Consider the following 18075-nt stretch of genomic DNA (forward strand, 5'->3'; position numbering starts at 1 on the left):
GATGACTTATAGACCTTGCTTGTCAGGCCTTTCTGCCTAGGCACGTCTGGGTAGACTTGAGCCACCAACCTTTTATCCAACCGTGGAGCACATTAACCATTTGCACACCCAGGGTTCCAGTTCTCCCACAAAACCATAATCACAAGTTCCCCCAAGAACACCCACTGCATCGTACACACCACTGCCTTCCCAGGATGCACTACTGTTCCCGGAACTACACAAAGTAACTTCCTAGTAAAGATCAGAGGTGCCAACATCATTTCATCCTGAGCAGCACAGCAGGGAAAGGTGTGCCAACCAGGAACAACATCAAGACTCAGAAGAGAAGAAGGCATGTATAAAGTGAGGGTGGGTGGGGGAAGATGAGCCTCGTGGGGCACATGTACCTGGGGCCCTTGTTGATGGGAACAACTTGAAGATGCAGTCGTGCTTTGATGGGGAATCCTGGAAAGCTCATCACAGCAGCATGCAGGAGCAGCCAGCGCCTTCTAGGGCACTGTACTAGGTGCCCAGGGACTCGGCATAAACTTGGGCATGCCAAGGGTCCAGCTGAAAGGGTTCCCATAAAGATGACATGAAAGACAAACACAGACAGAAATGAAGAGTTTGCTTCATGGGTAAAATCAAAGGAAGAATTACAGTTTGCTCTCAGTGGAGCTTTGCTTGCAACCTGGTCTCACTTCCCTGTCGTCCCCTCTGATTTCCACAGGGGTCCTGGCCTGTGAGAACTTCTGAAAATCGAGCAGGAGAGCAGATCCCTTCCCCAAGGGGTGCTGAAATGGAGAGCCAGGGACTCACCAGCAGGTAAATTTACCCTGCAAGCCGCCTCATTTGCCTGCCACTTGGCAAGGCAGTGATGCATCTTGGAGAGCCTGATGAATGATATATGATACCTAAGGGAATGAGGGGAGGAGGGTATCACTATTTAAAAGAGGTAAAGACCCTGAATGAGGGATCTGGTTCAAATCTAGGCCTGACACTTGCTGCCTGTGTGAACGGACTTAACCTTCAGCGCATTTTCTCCTCTGCAGCATGGGATAAAAATATCTCTGGGGAAAGGGTTTGTTCGAAAAGTCACAGAAATGCATCACAAGCATAGAGAACGTGGAATGGAAACTCTTCTTTCTCAGCTTCCTTCCCAGAGGGACAGACTCTTATGGCTAAGTCCCAGCTCAGACTTTTCCATGTTGTTCTTTGTCTGGTTACGCCTGTAACATCACCGCTAGAGTTTCCCATAACCAGTAAGAACTTGGGAAAAGCTGTCAGTACTCCCCTAGATGCTGTTGTTCAACAAATACCTACAGAACCCGGCCTGGAATGGTGGCCCTCAGTTCTGTGGTACACAGCTCTTTGAACACTGCCCACAAGGTCATTATCATTAAACCCAGCAGGAAACCCAGGCTCCCTGCGGGTGAATAACCCATACAGAGTCACAGCACTGGGCCTGCCTGAGCTGAGATCAAAGCCAGACCTATCTTTCAAACTGAGGTGATGAGAATGAGGAGTCCCCCCAATGCCAAAAATGGGACACTCCCAGGGATTTTGTAAATTGGCCCAAAGCAAAACAAAACCCGTGATGCCTACTGGTGGTGTATTTTCTGTGCCAGGCTGGTGCACAGCGCTGGGTACACTTCTTCCCTCTCTGTTGGCCTTTCTTCTGCTTCCCCTCCACCTTCTCTTCATTAGCTCCGGTGCACCTTAGAAAGGTCCCCACGGACCCCCCCCCCAGGCCTGCAGTGGGGGGGGCTTCACCCCAGGGCCCTGGCTTCAGGGTGGGAGGTCACACAGACAGAGCGAGTCCCAAAGGCCAGCAGGAACCTTGCAGAAGCACTTTGCCGGCTTTCCCAGAAGGATGGTCGGGTCCCCCCCACTGCCTACCCCACCCACCCTGAGTCTGTGCAATGGGGCTCTGTTATCTCGGTTCCAGGGAGTAAGTGCCAAGGGGAAACTGATACCCGTGCGTTGTGTAAACTGTTCTCTGGGAAATGCTGTCCTGGCTCCCGCGTGGTGGAAGGCTGGCGACAGCTCTCTGCCCGCTCCCCTCGGAGCCTTCACATTTGGAGGCCCTTGGACCTTCTCCCTGGAACATCCTGGCTCTGGTGCAGCCAGACAGGAACCAGGAAGTTTCCATCTTTGTGTCCACACCCTCTGGAAGAAAGCCTGTCGCAGCAGATACCAGTAAAAGTGCGTCAGAACAGAAGATGCTGATTACACATAGTAGGAGCCGTAGGCAATAGTACGCGGGCAGAGCTCATGTGTGACTAGAACTTCTGAGGCCACCTTCCTTCTGGCACCCAGTGGGCAAGCAGCAAGGAACCAATGAACGCAGAGACTTATTGTGAAGTCAGCGTGGGACTGCTAACCGTGAGGCCAGCGGTTCGAATCCGCCAACTGCTGCATGGGAGAAAGATGAAGGTTAGGGAGCTTTGCTTCCGTACTCCTTGCTGGAGACTGCATGTCCGGCTTTTTCTTGTGTTTTCCTTCTTATGCCAAGAAGGAGAGTAAAACTATGGGATTCACTGTGATATTAATGTATAAGCAGGTGCTGGAAAAACAAGCAACCACAGGCCTAGGGTCTGGGCAGAGGTAACGAGCAGGTCTTGCTGAAAGGATTGCTTTTTTTTTTTTCCCCAGCAGCTTTTCTTGTTCTCTCCTCTCTTCATCTCCTCCAAGATCCCTGAAGAAGAATTAAGAGCAGCATCCAGGGTGCCAGAGAGGCACAGGCCTCCTGTGCCCTTATTGTCCGAAGGGAGGCACAAGAGAACCAGCGCATCCCCAGAAAGTTCCTACCATGCACACTGCTCCTGCCTGGTACAGAGCAGACCCTCACAAGCCCAGGGCAGAGCTCCCACTGCCCAACTGTCCAAAGGAAGAGGATGGCCTAAAGTTGGAAGGGGACCCAAATAGCAAATGCCTGGGAGGCCAGTCACAAATCCTCACAGGAAACCTGCTGTCTGAGGGTAGGGAGGGGCTCACCTGCAAAGCAAGAGTTCCACGGCTTTCTGGAGAGCACCCTTCTCAGTCCACCTGGGTATGATGGGAAAGAGCGTCTTTATTAACTTTGCAAGGAAAGATTCGAGGATAAGACAAAGCCATGAGCTGGTGGACTGCAGTTCCATTTACAAGTTCCTAATAGATTTTAATGTGTCACCTTAATGGATTAATGAACTCGTTCAGATCGTTTACCAAACTGGAATGGTGTCTCTACCAGCTTCCAGCTGTCCACGGTCATGGGGGGTGACTCGCAGCCATTCACTCAATTCTGAGTCATAGAAACCCTAGACGCAACACATAACTGCTCCATAGGTTTCCAAGGCTGCCAATCTCATCTTTCATCCTTAAAGTGGCTGCTGATTTTGAACCATCAGCTCTGTGGTTAGCTTACCCACAGGGCTGCTAGAGCTTCTTCGTAGGTGATAGAGTCATAAATGAATAACATTTAGCCAAGGCCTTCCGGTCACTTGCTGATTGACATGAATTATCTTGTAGGTGAATTTTCTAGTCTGTAAACTATGGAGACTATAGTTCCATCCTGTTTTCTCAGAAGCTGCTCCTTGAATGGGCTGGCTCCTTGAGAGTGCGAGGCCTTGTTGCTTATCACCCTGTAGCCAGGCTGGGGGGCGAGTCACGGCTGGGAAAACAGGGTTCAGTAGGAGCAACTGCTTTCTTCCTGACCCAGCAAAAGCCACAAAGCCCCGAGAGTAGACCCCATTATTCTGCTGTGACAGGGCGAAGAAAGGAGCAATGGAAACGCAGGGGTCCCGCCTGGGGGTCTCATGACTGACACCCTAGGGTACTCAGCAGTCCCTAAATCTCTGCTGAGTGTGGAACGGGAAGGTTGCAGAGGTACAGGTGTAGTTCAGCCTTAGATTACGATGACTGACACATTTCTCTCCGTGCTGACTTGTCAGCTCCTCCACAGCAGAGGCCATGATTGGTATATATTTCTTCATTGTACTTCCCCAGCCTCTGTACTTAATAGTGACTGTAATTACAGATCAGAGGACTGTTCCTGCTGTATCAAACGCTTGCTGAGTGTTTGCTTGATCCCTCACCCTGAGCTGAGATAACCCCTTAGCATGAATGGTTTACTCAGATAGTCACAACCATCCACAAAGCCCCACGTGACTAATCTGAGTAACTTGCACAAAGGCACAAAAGATGATGGACGCACAACTTGCATTCAGATGTGACACCTGGGGTTGGGTGGGGGGACAAAAAATATCTCTTTACATGAACTCCATGTAAGTGGGACCACGTCCCTGTGTGCCACACACCCCATCATGTGAGACCTTCTCTGGGCGTCACGCCTACCCACGTCTCCTTTCTGCCTGCTTCTTCCACTCTCCTTCTCTTGCTCTGATGACCCGTGTTCACCGGCATGCTCTCATGTATTTTGTGTTTTGAAGAGGAAAACAAAATCAAAGCCCCTCTTATTCTTCGGAGGAACGAATATTTTCAGTTCTCTTCTGGAACATGGGCTGAAATGACCCCTCCCAAATACTCCCACTTTCAATCCTCCAGAGAGCTAGTTTCCAGAAAGTCATTTGTAAGTCAACAACAGTTCAACTTCACTAATAAAGAGAGTTTGCCTTAAACCTTGTGGTCTTTGAAGGAATTATCCATGAGCAGTCAGTTTCATCAACAAAATCTCCCAAGGGCAGATTAAAAGCAGCAATTCCTGAATAGTTCTTCAAGAGAACAGTACATGGCATTCTGCATGTTCACAAGTTATTATGTGAACATATTCTGTCCCATATCCACGGCAATATATAATCACTAGTAATTATATTTAGGGAGGCTTGAATATAATAATCTGCAGAAGATTGTTCTCCTTTGGAACATCTTTCACGTTCTTGTCAAACAATCATTTGCTATTGGTGTCTTAATATTAATTTTGTTTTAATGCCTCACACATGTCCCCATCAGTGATTCCAATATCTCTGATTCCCTTCTCTTGTACCTGAAAAGCAAGTAATGCAATTCAGGTTTCAGATGCTTAGTAGAGTCTTTGAAAGCCTTGAGGAGTCCAGGTCGTACAGCAGTTAAGTGCTAGACAAACCAAAAAAGCTGGCAGTTCAAAGCCACTAGCTGCTCCATGGGAGAAAGATGGGACAGTGTGCTTCTGTAAGGATGGACAGCCTTGGAAACTGGGAGGGGCAGGACTACTCAGTCCGCTAGGATCACTATGAGTTGAAAGAGTCCAAATGGCAATGGTTTGAGGTTTGTGTCTGTTTTTTCCCTTTGGGGGGTTGGGGGGGTGAAGCATGGAGGGTGGCATTTGTGGGGTGAATATTCAAAGCCAATAGGGCATAGGTCCAGCCCAACTAGGATGCAATATAATTTTCAGTTGGGCAGAAAGCCTACCTACATATCTTTCCTGGTTTAATTTCTAATAGAGTTCTTAGTTACCTCACTAAGAACTTGGCAATTGGGGGAAACACAATTCTGAATTAACTTCCATAGATATTTCTTAATGTAAGAACAAAGGACCATTTCTCTGTGTGGCACTGAAGTGAATTGCTTAATCGCCTCATTAACTGAATGAACATAATATGACTACGCGTTCTTCCATTGAGTTACTCTTATGTTGTTATCTATGGTTTGTCTTCTATACGTTGGCGATGTCAGGAGAGACCAGTCCCTGGAGAAGGACATCATGCTTGGTGCAACAGAGGAAGAGTGAGAAGAGGAAGGTCCTCAATGAGATGAACTGACACAGGAGCTGCAGCCACGGGCTCAGGCCTAGGAGGCTGAGAGGATGGCCCCAGACCAGGCGGTGTTTTGTTGTGTTGTTCATAAGGCCGATACGGGACAGAGCCGACTTGATGGCACCTAGCAGCAACAACATTTATGGTGCCTTGATGGTTCAGTGGCAGAAATCTCCCCTTCTCGGGAAGCCCTAGGTTTGGTCCCTTATCAGGGCACTTCATGCACAGCTACCTCCCTGTGCGAGCGGAGGCTCAGATGTTGCCATGAGGCCCAACAAGTTGCCAAGGGGCATCCAGGCTCAGGCAAGCAGGCAGTCTGCTTCAGAAAATCAGCCAATGGTAGCCCCATTCATGGGAATCGGTTCAAGAGCAGCTACCAACGGCAGTAAGTGTTGTTATCCACAAGATCTGTGTTAGGCTCAAATGAAGCAAGACACACAAAGACTCGAGAAAAACACATTTGGTGAAAGCAAGCTCTCCCTGAAAAGATGTAGATTGCTTACAAAGTGAAAGAGAGAGGCTCTCACTATTTGTTCTTGATTAACTTTCCCATTTTATCATTCCGCTCCCTCCCAGTGTTTCCAAACAAGAAATGGCTTCCAAATGTAATATTGGATTAGGAAGACTAGTCACCTTTATCCTGAATCCGGTTTCTTGGCAGAGAGAGAATCATTGACCTTCAGAACTCAAGTTGGGTAACCCCGCAATGGGTGGTGCCTGAGTAAGGACAGGGACGTGTGAGACAGGAAGCGGTGCACAAGGAAGGCACCGGGGATTCTTTTGTGAAGCTTACACTTGGAGAAATGACCTGGAAGGGCCCGTGCAGGGCATGTTGTAGAGACGTGCCAGACTATGCTCTGTGGAGAGGAGAGAACAAGCTGTAACCTGGCTTGGTGTGGCTGGAAGTGCCCGGGGGGTGATGCGCGTCTCTCAGGAGAAACATCGCTGACACCAGGGACAGGGATTAAAAGAAACTTTCGCACATGAAACGTCGCTAGCTCAGGCTTCATTAACCTGGAATCTATGCAATTTGACTGAGTTTGGTTTGATGTTTACCTTCTATTTGCCAGTCTTAGTGCACAGTCAGGTAAATGGATAGGAAAAAAATAAAATTAAGGAGGGGATGCTTAAGATAAAGTAGACTCTTCATCTTTACTTGGGACATGGTGGGAGGCATCTCTGAATGGTGATAGACTTTTATTTATTTATTTATTATTAAATACTTTTGTTGCTGGCTCTTACATCTCTTATCAAAATCCATCCCTTTATCCATTATATCAAGCACATTTGTACATATGTTGCCATCAGCAGTTTCAAAGCATTTTATTTCTACTTGAGCCCTTGATAACAGCTCCTCATTTTCCCCTTTCTTCCCCCACTCTTCCTCCCTCATGAACCCTTGACAAATTATAGATGATGATTTTAATATATTGCATCGTGCTGGTAGAGTTTTAAAATCCCCTGTGTACACAACAAGCAGCCCAGTGGAAAAGAAAATTCTTACAGACCTTTGCATTTTGGGTAGATGCTTTTTAGACATTTATGAAGCTGGCTAAAGAGCCTCCTCCAACGGCTGCTTTTGCTTTTGCTTGCTGTTGCTAGCAATCGCTCTTCTTTTGGGGCCCTTTTCTAAGAATTTTTTTTTAGTACCCAAGAAGTAGCAGTCTTTTTTTTTTTTTTTGGTTTGGTTTTAATGTTCATCAGTTCTCAAGAATTTTAGAACTTTAGGACTCAAAGTTAAGTAAACTTTGCAAGGAGAGATTGCGAGCAATGGATTAGGCTCCCTAGCTAATGGGATTCAATAGCCTACATGGGCCAAGTCACCCATGGGATCCAAATTTGTGGCGGATTAAGTCCCCGCTTAGAGTGGATCCTCAGTCACCAAATCCCCAACTGCCCAATTCACAGATACCAAGGCTCTGTTGTTGTTCAAAACTATTGCTGTTGCCATTCATTGTCCTTGGGCTGGATCTGGCTTATAGCAATCTTATGTAACAAGACTAAGCATTGCCTGCCCCTGCACCATCTTTATGATTGTTGGTCTGTTCAAGTTTATCATTGCAACTACTGTATCACCCCTGGTCATTAATGGTTCTATCACCTTCACTGATGTGCTACCTTACAAATAAAATCATATGGTTCGCTATGCCAGGAATTACAAAATCAAGAGAATGGCATTGGATTCCTTCTCAAAAAAAGGACATTGCAAGATAGGTCTTGAAGTACAGTGCTGTCTGCAATAGGATTACATTTATCTGGCTTCAAGGAAATTCAATCCATACAACTATTATTCAGCTCTGTGCATCAACCAGCAAAGCTAGTGATGAAGAGATTGAACCTGCCAATTCTGCAGATGGAATACACAGAAATCAAATGGTCTACATCTGTAGGAAGTGACACTGGAGAAGCTCAATGTCAGCAGTGAAAATCAGGTCAGGATTGGCTGTGGAGCCGCAGCAATTGCTTATATGTAAGTTCATGTTAAAGCTGAGGAAAATGAAAACAAATCCATGAAAGCCAAAATACGACCTTGAATCTATCTCACCTGAATTTTAAGAACATCTCACGGACAGATTTGACACATTAAACACTAATAACTGAAGACCTGATAAGCTGTAGAAGGACATCAAGCACATCATTCATGAAGAAAGTCATGAAAAAGACAGCAAAGAGAGAAAAGATCAGTATGGACAAAGAAGAGAGTGAATCTTTATCTAAATCATAGAATAGCTAATGTAAATGGAAGAAAGGATGAAGTCAGAGAGCTAAATAGAACCTTTGAAAGGGCAGCTTGAGAAGACAAAGCCAAATATTATAATAAAATGTGCAAAGACATTTTGAATTAGAAACCCAAAATGGAAGAACATGCTTAGCATATCTTCAACTGAAAGAATTGGGGAGTGGGGGGGATCACGCTTCAAGTTGCAATATTGAAAGATTCTATGGGCAAAATATTGAATGATGCAGGAAGAATTAAAAGAAGATGGAAAGATTACACAAAGTCACTGTACCAAAAAGAACTAATCCACACGCCACCATTTCAGGAGGCAGCTACAGGGAGACCCCTGCCAGTGCTGAGAGGCTCACAAAGCCACTGGATCCACAAGACTTCCCACCCACTGGTCTGTGATCTTCCTGCAGTCAGCATCATTGTATGGATTTCGTGTGTCTGAAGAGGATTATATACATTGGTATTGGACATGTGGGCTAATATCAGGCTTATGGACTTGAAACAAATATACTGCATGTACAAAAGTCAGGTGGGACACTCCACATCACTGCTAAGGAACCTGGAAAGTATAAAGAGCCAGAGCAAATATGATGTGCCTGCTGTTTGCTATGCTCTGAGTAATACAGTCCCTTGTCTCTGACTCAGTACTTGTGCTTCCATGAAATAGTGACAATCTGTAAGTTGGGTAAAATCCAAGACTTAGTACTGAGCATTTTGAGTCCCTCTTGGTTTTGATACGAAGCCCTGGTGGTGCAGTGGCTAAGCGCTCCACCGCTAACTGAAAGGTCAGCAGTCTGAATGCACCAGCCCCGCCATGGGAGAACGATGTGGCAGTCTTCTCCCCTGATTGTTGCTGTTAGGTGCCATCCAGTCGGTTCTGACTCATAGCAGCCCTACCCAGAACAGAACAGTCCTGCGCCATCCTCAACGATTGTTCTTGATGCTCGAAGCCATTGTAGCCACTCTGCCAAACCATCTCCCTGAGGCCTTGGACCTCGTCAGATGGACTACACAGGAATCAAACGGACTGTATCTGTGGGAAGGGACGATGGAGAGACTCCCTATTCGTGGTTAAAACCAGGCCAGGGCCTGACCGTGGAACAGACCATCAATTGCTCGTGTGTAAGTTCAGGCTACAGTGTGGGGTATTCTCTGTGGGCATGTGTACGCTGTCCTCTAGGGTTGTTATGAGTTGGATCCCACCCAACAGCAATGTGGTTTTGGTTTTTATTGAGCATTTCACAGAGAGAATGTTACAGAGTAGACTTGCTCCAAAGGGTTCCAAAGCTGTATCTTTATGGGAGCAGAGAACCTCATCTTTCTCTCACAGAATGACTCGTGTGTTAAACCAGCAGGCTCCCGTAACTCATGGCAACCGAGAGACTCTTCCTGCCAGTCCTTTGTTGCTCCAGGCTGTACTCCTGGATTCTCCATCCCTTTCGGATCCCTTTTGGATCATCCTGTGGTCCACAGCATGACCATCTGCCCAGTTAGGGGCCGTCTCCTCACCTCCCTACCACCTCTCTTAAGGGACATTCCTTCCAGCATTTTTTCAGCTAGCTCTGAAGCCATTAAACTATCCAGTTCATAACACTGTTTATCTCCCCACTGGATCATCTCGCACCAAGCCCACACGTCATATAGACTGTCATCCTTGCTCCATAAATAAGTGGCTCTGTCTTCTGCCCATCACAAAGGATTCGGGTGGGGGGACAAAGAAATTCCTGGATGTTCAACCAGATAAGCCTTTGTGTATTTAACCAGACTTTAGTGCAAGAAAAAGCTTGCGTCAGTCAATGATTCAAAAGCTGCCCTTGCAGCAAGGGGATGCAATTGCGCTGAATGATTTGTTGTGGTTACAAGTGTTTCAATTGTTTCAAAGCTGGGCTTCCAACCGGTTCTTCCTCCTTCAGCCCAGTCAAAGGAAGCTCAAAGGTGGTACCACTTGTGACAATAATCCAATCTCACGCATCAGTCTTCTGAAAGGATTTGCCCCACCTCCTCAAGTCTCTCATTCCAGGACTCAGTCCCATACTTTTCCCGGTCTGATTGCTGCCATGAGTCCTTTAAAAGGTAACCACCCACATTCACGTCTGCTTCTGTTTCCCTTTGTCAGCCATAACAAAACCACTTTGAAAGCCTGAAGTGAAGAGAAAGCAGGAGTTGTCCATACGTCCAGTTTTAACCCAGGGACTTTCCTTAGTTCACCCAGACACGACAGCATCTTGCAGAAGAAGAGAAACCACTTCTGATGTGTGTTTTCTTTTGAGAGCAGCCAAGGCCTCCGGGAAGCCATTCAGTAGGTTCTGCCCTTGCAAGTCATCAGCAAGACTCTGTTACGGGTCCATGCTGAAACCCCGGATTAGGGAAGGAAATGAGAATACCATGATTAAGTTAGACAAATAAGGGCATACTCTTGAGTGGGCTGGTCTCATCATCTTTGAAGATTCAGTATCTAAGAAAAATTGAAGTTCTATTAACCAGAAAGCAGAAGAATGGAATGAGCCCTGGTGATTTAGTTGCTAACTGCAAGGTCATTCGTTTGGACCCACCAACAGCTCTGTCGGACAAAGATGTGGCAGCCCGCTTCCGTCAAGATCACAGCCTAGGAGCATGCTAAGAGGCGGTGCTACTCTGACCTTTAGGTTCACAAAGGGTCAGCATCAGCTGAGCAGCAATGGGCTGAATGTTCGGTAAACCCCAACAATGTTCCCAGCTATGTTCCCTGACAACCAGCACCCTCTCTGCACAATGATGCTCACACACTTCCCACCCAAGTGGATTGCCACCACTCATTAAAGTCATTCGTGGAATAGCGATTGGCCCCATGTGAGCTGCCAGTCCTGTACCAGGCTTGTGGGACCCTGCAGGGAACCGCAGGCTCTTCCATAGCTCAGGGCCTCACCCAGCATCTTCTTATCCCCTTGCCCAAATTGTGATGACGTCTCTCTGGTCAACCCCAATGCATCTTTCCAGGCCCAGTTCATAGAGCTCCTTCTCTTATGGAGCCTTTCCTAACCCTTATCTCCACGTTCTGTAGATCTTCTCGATTATACGTATCTTTTATCCCACGTCTCTACTTCCTGGATAATAGAACTTTGATTTTTCATAATAATCAATCTTTAAAGATGATTCCAGCCCAGCTCAAGAGCAAATCTGTATATGTGTGTTGTTGTTGTTGCTGTTGTTGTTGTTAGATGCCATCAAGTCTGTTCTGACCGATAGCAACGCTATGTACAAAGTAACAAAACGCTGCCCAGTCCTGTGCTATCCTGACAATTGTTCGTATGCTTAAGGCCATTGTTGCAGCCACTGTGTCAATCCATCTCGTTGACAACCTTTCTCTTTTGCTGCCTTTCGACTTCTCCAAGCATGATGTCTTGCTCCAGGGACTGGTCTCTCCAGACAACATGTCCAAAGTAGGTGAGATGAAGTCTTGCCGTCCTTGCCTCTGAGACTCATTCTGGCTGTACTTTTTCCAAAACAGAGTTATTAGTTCTTTTGGCAGTCCCTGGTTCTTTCGATATTTTTCACCAGCACCACCATTCAAACACATCAATTCCTCTTCAGCCTTCCTTATTCAGCGTCCAACTGTCATTGATATACATATATAGAGATAGATCTACTTGGTATATCTACACACATACCTGAAAACATCCATCACACCATGTTAAAGGACATTTGAGTCTGAAATGTGAAGGATGTAAAAAAGTTTGTGGAAAAATAAAATTATGACAATGGAATTTGTCCATGAATTTTTTGGAAGATACGTATGTAGCTAATGAGCTCCTCTGAAGAGACATCATTGCTTTTATGTTTTTTATAGCAGTAGCTAACAACATGTAGGAGCATAAATAAGATGCTGAGTAGATGAGAGCTGGTTGGATAACTGTATATGTCTTATACTCGATTTGCTATGAGCTACGTGTAAGAACCTGCAAGAGAGGCCTGGAGAGATGCTTCCACCAATAAAACTGTGTGGTGGTCACTTATATGAGGGTCTTCAGGAAAAAAACCTGGGGATTTTTCATTGCCTTTTAATCCCGCTTTCCCAGAACACTTGGGAAGCCCCCTTGGGAGAGTGCGCTGTGTTGTGATTTGGGCTGCTAACCGCAGAGTCAATAGTTTGGAACCCACAGCCCCTCTTCAAAAGCATAACGAGGCTTTCTGCTCTCGTCAAGATGTATAGCTTCAGAAGCCCATAAGGACAGTCTACCTTGTCCTGAAGGGTTTCTGTGGGTCATAATTGACTCAGTAACAGAGGGGGTTTGTCCTCTGTGACACATGGGCACATGATGATTCAGAATTAGCTCATCATCCAGAGGTTTGCATTTAGGGGGTTGCGTGTCAGAACAGATTCGAATTCTCCAAAAGCCCATTGCAATGTCCCTTTGTAAGAAGGTGACATTTATTTGGTTGGTTCCACCCTCTTAGGCAGAGTGTAACGTTTGTGGAACTGAGGCATAGTCTGGAGTGATAGAAAATGACAGAGGCAACATCATTCAGGGAGAAGATAATTGAACAAGCATGACAGGTCCTTCTAGGAACATTTTAGCAGTGTTATTAAGATGCACGTGTCTGAATGTTACCTTCCTTTTAGCTGATGTCGTCCTTAGTTTACAATAAAGCATATCTTGAAATAATAGGGAATAGTGCTCTCGTGGAAAATGCTTTAGGTCAATTTCTACTCCCTTGTGGCTTCATTGATTAGCCTCGTGGGTTCAAGCTTCTCCGTAAAGTATTAGCTGGGGAGGGGGCTGGCACAGCCCAGGGCCGTGCAAGTCTGTAATTGCCAACACGCGGGTGGAAGTGCTTTGTCAACACTGAAGTGTTTAGAAGCATGAGGCAGTTATTACCATTAAGAATCGGTGTCTTGCGGAATTGATGATGTAGATCAGGGGTCAGCGAATTTTTTCTGAAAAGGACCAGATAGTAAATTTTGTGGGGTTTTTTCAGGCCATGTGGTCTCTGTCACCCTCCACTCTGCCATAATAGTGTGGAAGCAGACATGGACAATAAGGAACCAAATGAGTGTGGCTGTGTTCCAGGGTAACTCTCAGGAACACTGCTATTTGAAGTTCACATGAGGCTCACATGTCACATAATGTTCCTTTGGATTGTTTTCAACCATTGAAAACTGTAAAAATCATTCCTAGCTTTTGTGCCGTGCAAAAGCATGGCAGATTAGGACCACGGGCCACACTTTGCTGACTCGTGATGTAAAAGGTATAACATTCACATTCCAAGATAGCTGGCAGTCAATGGAGCCGCTCAGGCCGTCTGACGGCCTTGAGATTAGCCGTCTGAAAAGTGTTCAGCGTCGGAGCCCTGGGCAGCCCAACAGCGCTTCACATTTTAAATCACCTTTGGGGAAAAATGTGCTTTTCACATGCCTGCTCTTTTGACCTTTCAGTTTATTTTACTCAATAAAAGACAATTCCATGAGGCTCAGAAAAGGGATGGATGAGCCCAGGGTGGAGACCTTGGGCACCTAAACACCATCCTCTGTCATTCAATGTCCTTCACACACTCAGGACTTCAAGCTGTGTCCCCCAAGCAGCAGCAGCATTAAAAGAATTGCAATTTCAAGGGGCAGGGGAACATGTTTTGTTCTCCCCTGGCTGGCTGAGCGCTGCACAAGCACAGGACTTTTGCACGGCCCTGGTTTTGTTAATGAGGACACCGGGAGCAGAAATCTTTATTTCTGCTGACACAGCGTCGCTGTGAGTCATAAGGGATTTGATGGCAGTCTGTTTGAGGGGTTACTTGGTCCAGCCCACAGGTGGGGGAGAAGAAAGAGCAGGAAGCTAAAGTCATAGGAGCCATGACTTCAAATCTTCTATTTTGGATTTAACTTTAATACTAGATCCTGACTGTGCAGGGATTTTATTTCTTAGTTATCGCTTCCAGGACTTTCTCCTCCAAGAAGTTTTCCCTGATTTCCTACCCTGAATTGTAAAACACAAAATAGCTCCTTCTTGTATTCCTGTAGCTCTTCATCGGTATCTACCTCAAGGCTCTTAATTATAGATCTTCATTTTATATTTATATGCAGACTCATATGCTAAAAAGAGGCACAGATTTTGAATCCTTTCTATAAGCTCCTGTTCATTACCAGGGTGCCTAAATATAGATACTAAATTAAGAGTTGTCAATACTCAACAAAGTGACCAATTAATTCATCTACAGCAGACCTACCCATTAGAATCTTCTGCCACAAGAAAAGAATTCTCTTTCTGTGCTGTCCCCTGAGGTAGCCACTCACCACTTGTGACTCCTGGATGTCATAACTAGGAACTGAATTTTCAGTTTGAGTTCCCTTAACTGTATATAGTCAAAAAATTTTAAAATAAATGTAGGTAGTCCCTTGTACTTTGGGTTACTGTAGTGGGTGACACCAGGATCTGGGCCATAAACAACTATTTTATTGTCTTCTCTTGAGTGGATTGTTTATGCAGGTATTGATCAGACAATCTTAATGTAAATTATAATGCAAACCAATTGGCCATTTTGTAGAAAACATAGTAGGGAGATTGGATATTACATGTTTTAATATATCATTTGGGCTATTGGTGTTGTTGAGAATATACACAGCAAATCATGCACGAATAGTCTCTACACGGACAATTTAGTGACTGATGACATTCTACTAGCTGTGCACCATTCTTGTCCTCCTTGTCGGAGCTGCTCCTCCCCCATTAACATGAATTCACTGTCACTGAAGGTCCCAACACAATCTTTTGCCTTGCTGTTGTCAATTTGATTGCCTCTAGATTTTCAGAGGGTACCGTGCTCAAGGCTGACCTTGACTCGCTAGGTTAGCTACACTGCTGATGGATTTGTCAATCCTTCTCGCTGAGACAGTCTTCTTTTGCTCCCCCCACTCTCTGGATTGACCTGGTAACTCCAGCAAAGGGCTCAAACATAACAACAACTGTAAGGATGTGGAAGACCAGGAAGTGGTGGCTATTGGTCGAAAACAATCTGACAGCGCCTAACAACAAGGACAAGAATGTTCGGTTTTTAAGAAGACATCAGAAGGTATTTTTGGTTAAAGACATCTCAGGGCAATCATTTTAAGAGTTCAATCCAGCCTCTATGTTGCCACAAAGTCTAGAGTTTTAAAATTTATTCTGTATTTTCCCCGCTTTTGAGCAGGATTCTTCTCTGAAATTTTTGATCCAAATGTTTATTAATGGTAGTGAAGCACTGCATATTCCACTTTTTAAGTTGCATAAAAATACAACTCACCTCTGTGAGTTTAAAGCTATGTAACATTAAAAGGGGACTGAGCTGTGAAATATATATATATATATATATATATATATATATATATATATATATGGCAAGGTAAAGGGCCTTGGATGGGCATAAAAATACAACTCACCTCTGTGAGTTTAAAGCTATGTAACATTAAAAGGGGACTGAGCTGTGAAATATATATATATATATATATATATATATATATATATATATATATATATATATATATATATATATATATATATATATGGCAAGGTAAAGGGCCTTGGATGGGCCTGCAAGGGCAGGTTGAGCATGAAACAAGAGGTCAGAGTAAGTTTCATTAAGAAGACTGGAACCCAAACGAGAAGGCAGGAAGGATGCTGGACAAAGATATGAGACAGAGCCACGTGGGCGGGTCTCTACTGCTGTCCTTGCACTCCCAAACACGCTGTCACGGAGACAGACAGATGAGCCCTACGGGATCGGGGTAACTGAGAAGGCGGGGTACCCGGTGCTATTTTTGTCAGCAAAGCCATGATGGTGGGCATTTCCAGAACCATATCCTGAAGTTAGAAATTGAAGCAGGTAGCAGGCAGGCTCCTGCTTTTTACTGCAGTTAAAACAACAACAAACCCATGGCACTACAGTTGATTCTGACTCATAGGGACCCTGAAGGGCAGGGTAGGGCGTACTCAGGAATAGAAGTTCTAAAGCCGTCCAGCTGTACAGAAGCCGACTGCCACACCTCCCTCCTACCACAGAGTGGGCAGATTCCAACCACTGACCGACCTCCAAGTGCTCTAACCCCTGAGCTACCAGAGTACGGTATTTTTACTGCAGAAGGTTCCTGGAAAACCTGATGGAGATATCATCATATAAACGATCAATCTTATTCTCCTCTTGCTTTGTCCGACCTGTTTACACACACACACACACACACACAGAGAGAGAGAGAGAGAGAGAGAGAGAGAGAGAAAGCTGCAGACACAGAGCCTTGAATTTAAGTGATGGTTGTTGGGCAGAGTAGTAAGAGCACAGTTTCCCTTTGTGTCTCTGAAGGTTGTTCAGCGGAGAACTGTGCAGAGAGAGGGTAACAGGAGGGGCCGCAGAGGGCTGGCCCAGAGTCTTCATTTCATGAACACCCAGCAAATCCCAGTGAACACGAGCAGTTTCCACGACACGTGGAGACAGAACTGCGGTGCTCCAGCCTGGAGGTAATCTGCTTGCTGCTGTCCCAGGCCTGCCAGAGAACAAGAGCCGGTGGGAAACACAACAATCACTTTGCTGCATTGCTTTACCAAGGCAAGGCCACGCAAGGGAAGCAGACCTGCCCACGCAGTGACCCCACCAAGGGGCGGCAGGTCGTGAAAACAGTCATCAGTAAGCTGCCCGCTCCCCACCGAGACCAGGGTTTGACTCAAGTTTGATTCAAGGCCAGAATTAGAATCCGGGAAACATCCCAGGAAAAGGTCCGTGAAAGGCTGCAGAGAATCTATTGGGCGTCCTTCAGCACACATACCGTGGGAGCGGCAGCAGGCCCTTGTCCATGGTCATTGTAAAAGCCTCCTTGTCAAAAATAAATAAATAAATAAATTTAAAATTAAAAAAAGCCTCCTTGTCAAGTACGTTAACTCCAAGAGCCCTCTCTTCTCTCAGCAAGTCTTTGGGGATGGCTTCCATTAGCTGGCTTTGCAGGGGGCAGTTTGAGAATCTTCCTGGCACTCCCCCACCTCTTCAGTCAGCGTGGAATGTGCCCTGGCAAAGGAGATCATTTGCTCAGGGAACCGCTTAGTCATTAAAAATGGGATAAGAAAGGATGGACTGGGAAGGGAGCTGTTGCATTGTGGGGATTGCAGTCCATGTAGCGAAATAAACCGCGTATGACTTGCTGGAGGGGAAACCCATTGGCTCTGTAAACTTCCATCCAATCCATGTTGCCAAAAAATGGTCGGGCGAGACCCTAGGCAAGCACGTGAGCAAGCTTTAGTAGGAAGACAATGGCGTGGAAGTTCATTCGTCTTCAGGGACAATCAGGACAGGGACTTTTTTTTTTTTTGTATTTTATTTTATTTTATTAAAAAACATTTTATTAGGGGCTCATACAACTCTTATCACAATCCATACATATACATACATCAATTGTATAAAACACGTCTGTACATTCTTTGCCCTAATCATTTTCTTTTCTTTTTTTTTCTTATCTTTTTTTAAAATTTTTTTTTTAATTTTAACAATTTATTAGGGGCTCATACAATTCTTATCACAGTTCATACATATACATACATCAATTGTATAAAGCACATCTGTACAGATGTGCTTTATACAATTGATGTACAGACAGGGCCGTTTTTAAAATGTATGGCTGGTGGGACATAGAGCGTTGCTTCC

The sequence above is a fragment of the Tenrec ecaudatus genome, chromosome 17, assembly GCF_050624435.1.
Source record: "Tenrec ecaudatus isolate mTenEca1 chromosome 17, mTenEca1.hap1, whole genome shotgun sequence".
Lineage (NCBI taxonomy): Eukaryota > Metazoa > Chordata > Mammalia > Afrosoricida > Tenrecidae > Tenrec > Tenrec ecaudatus.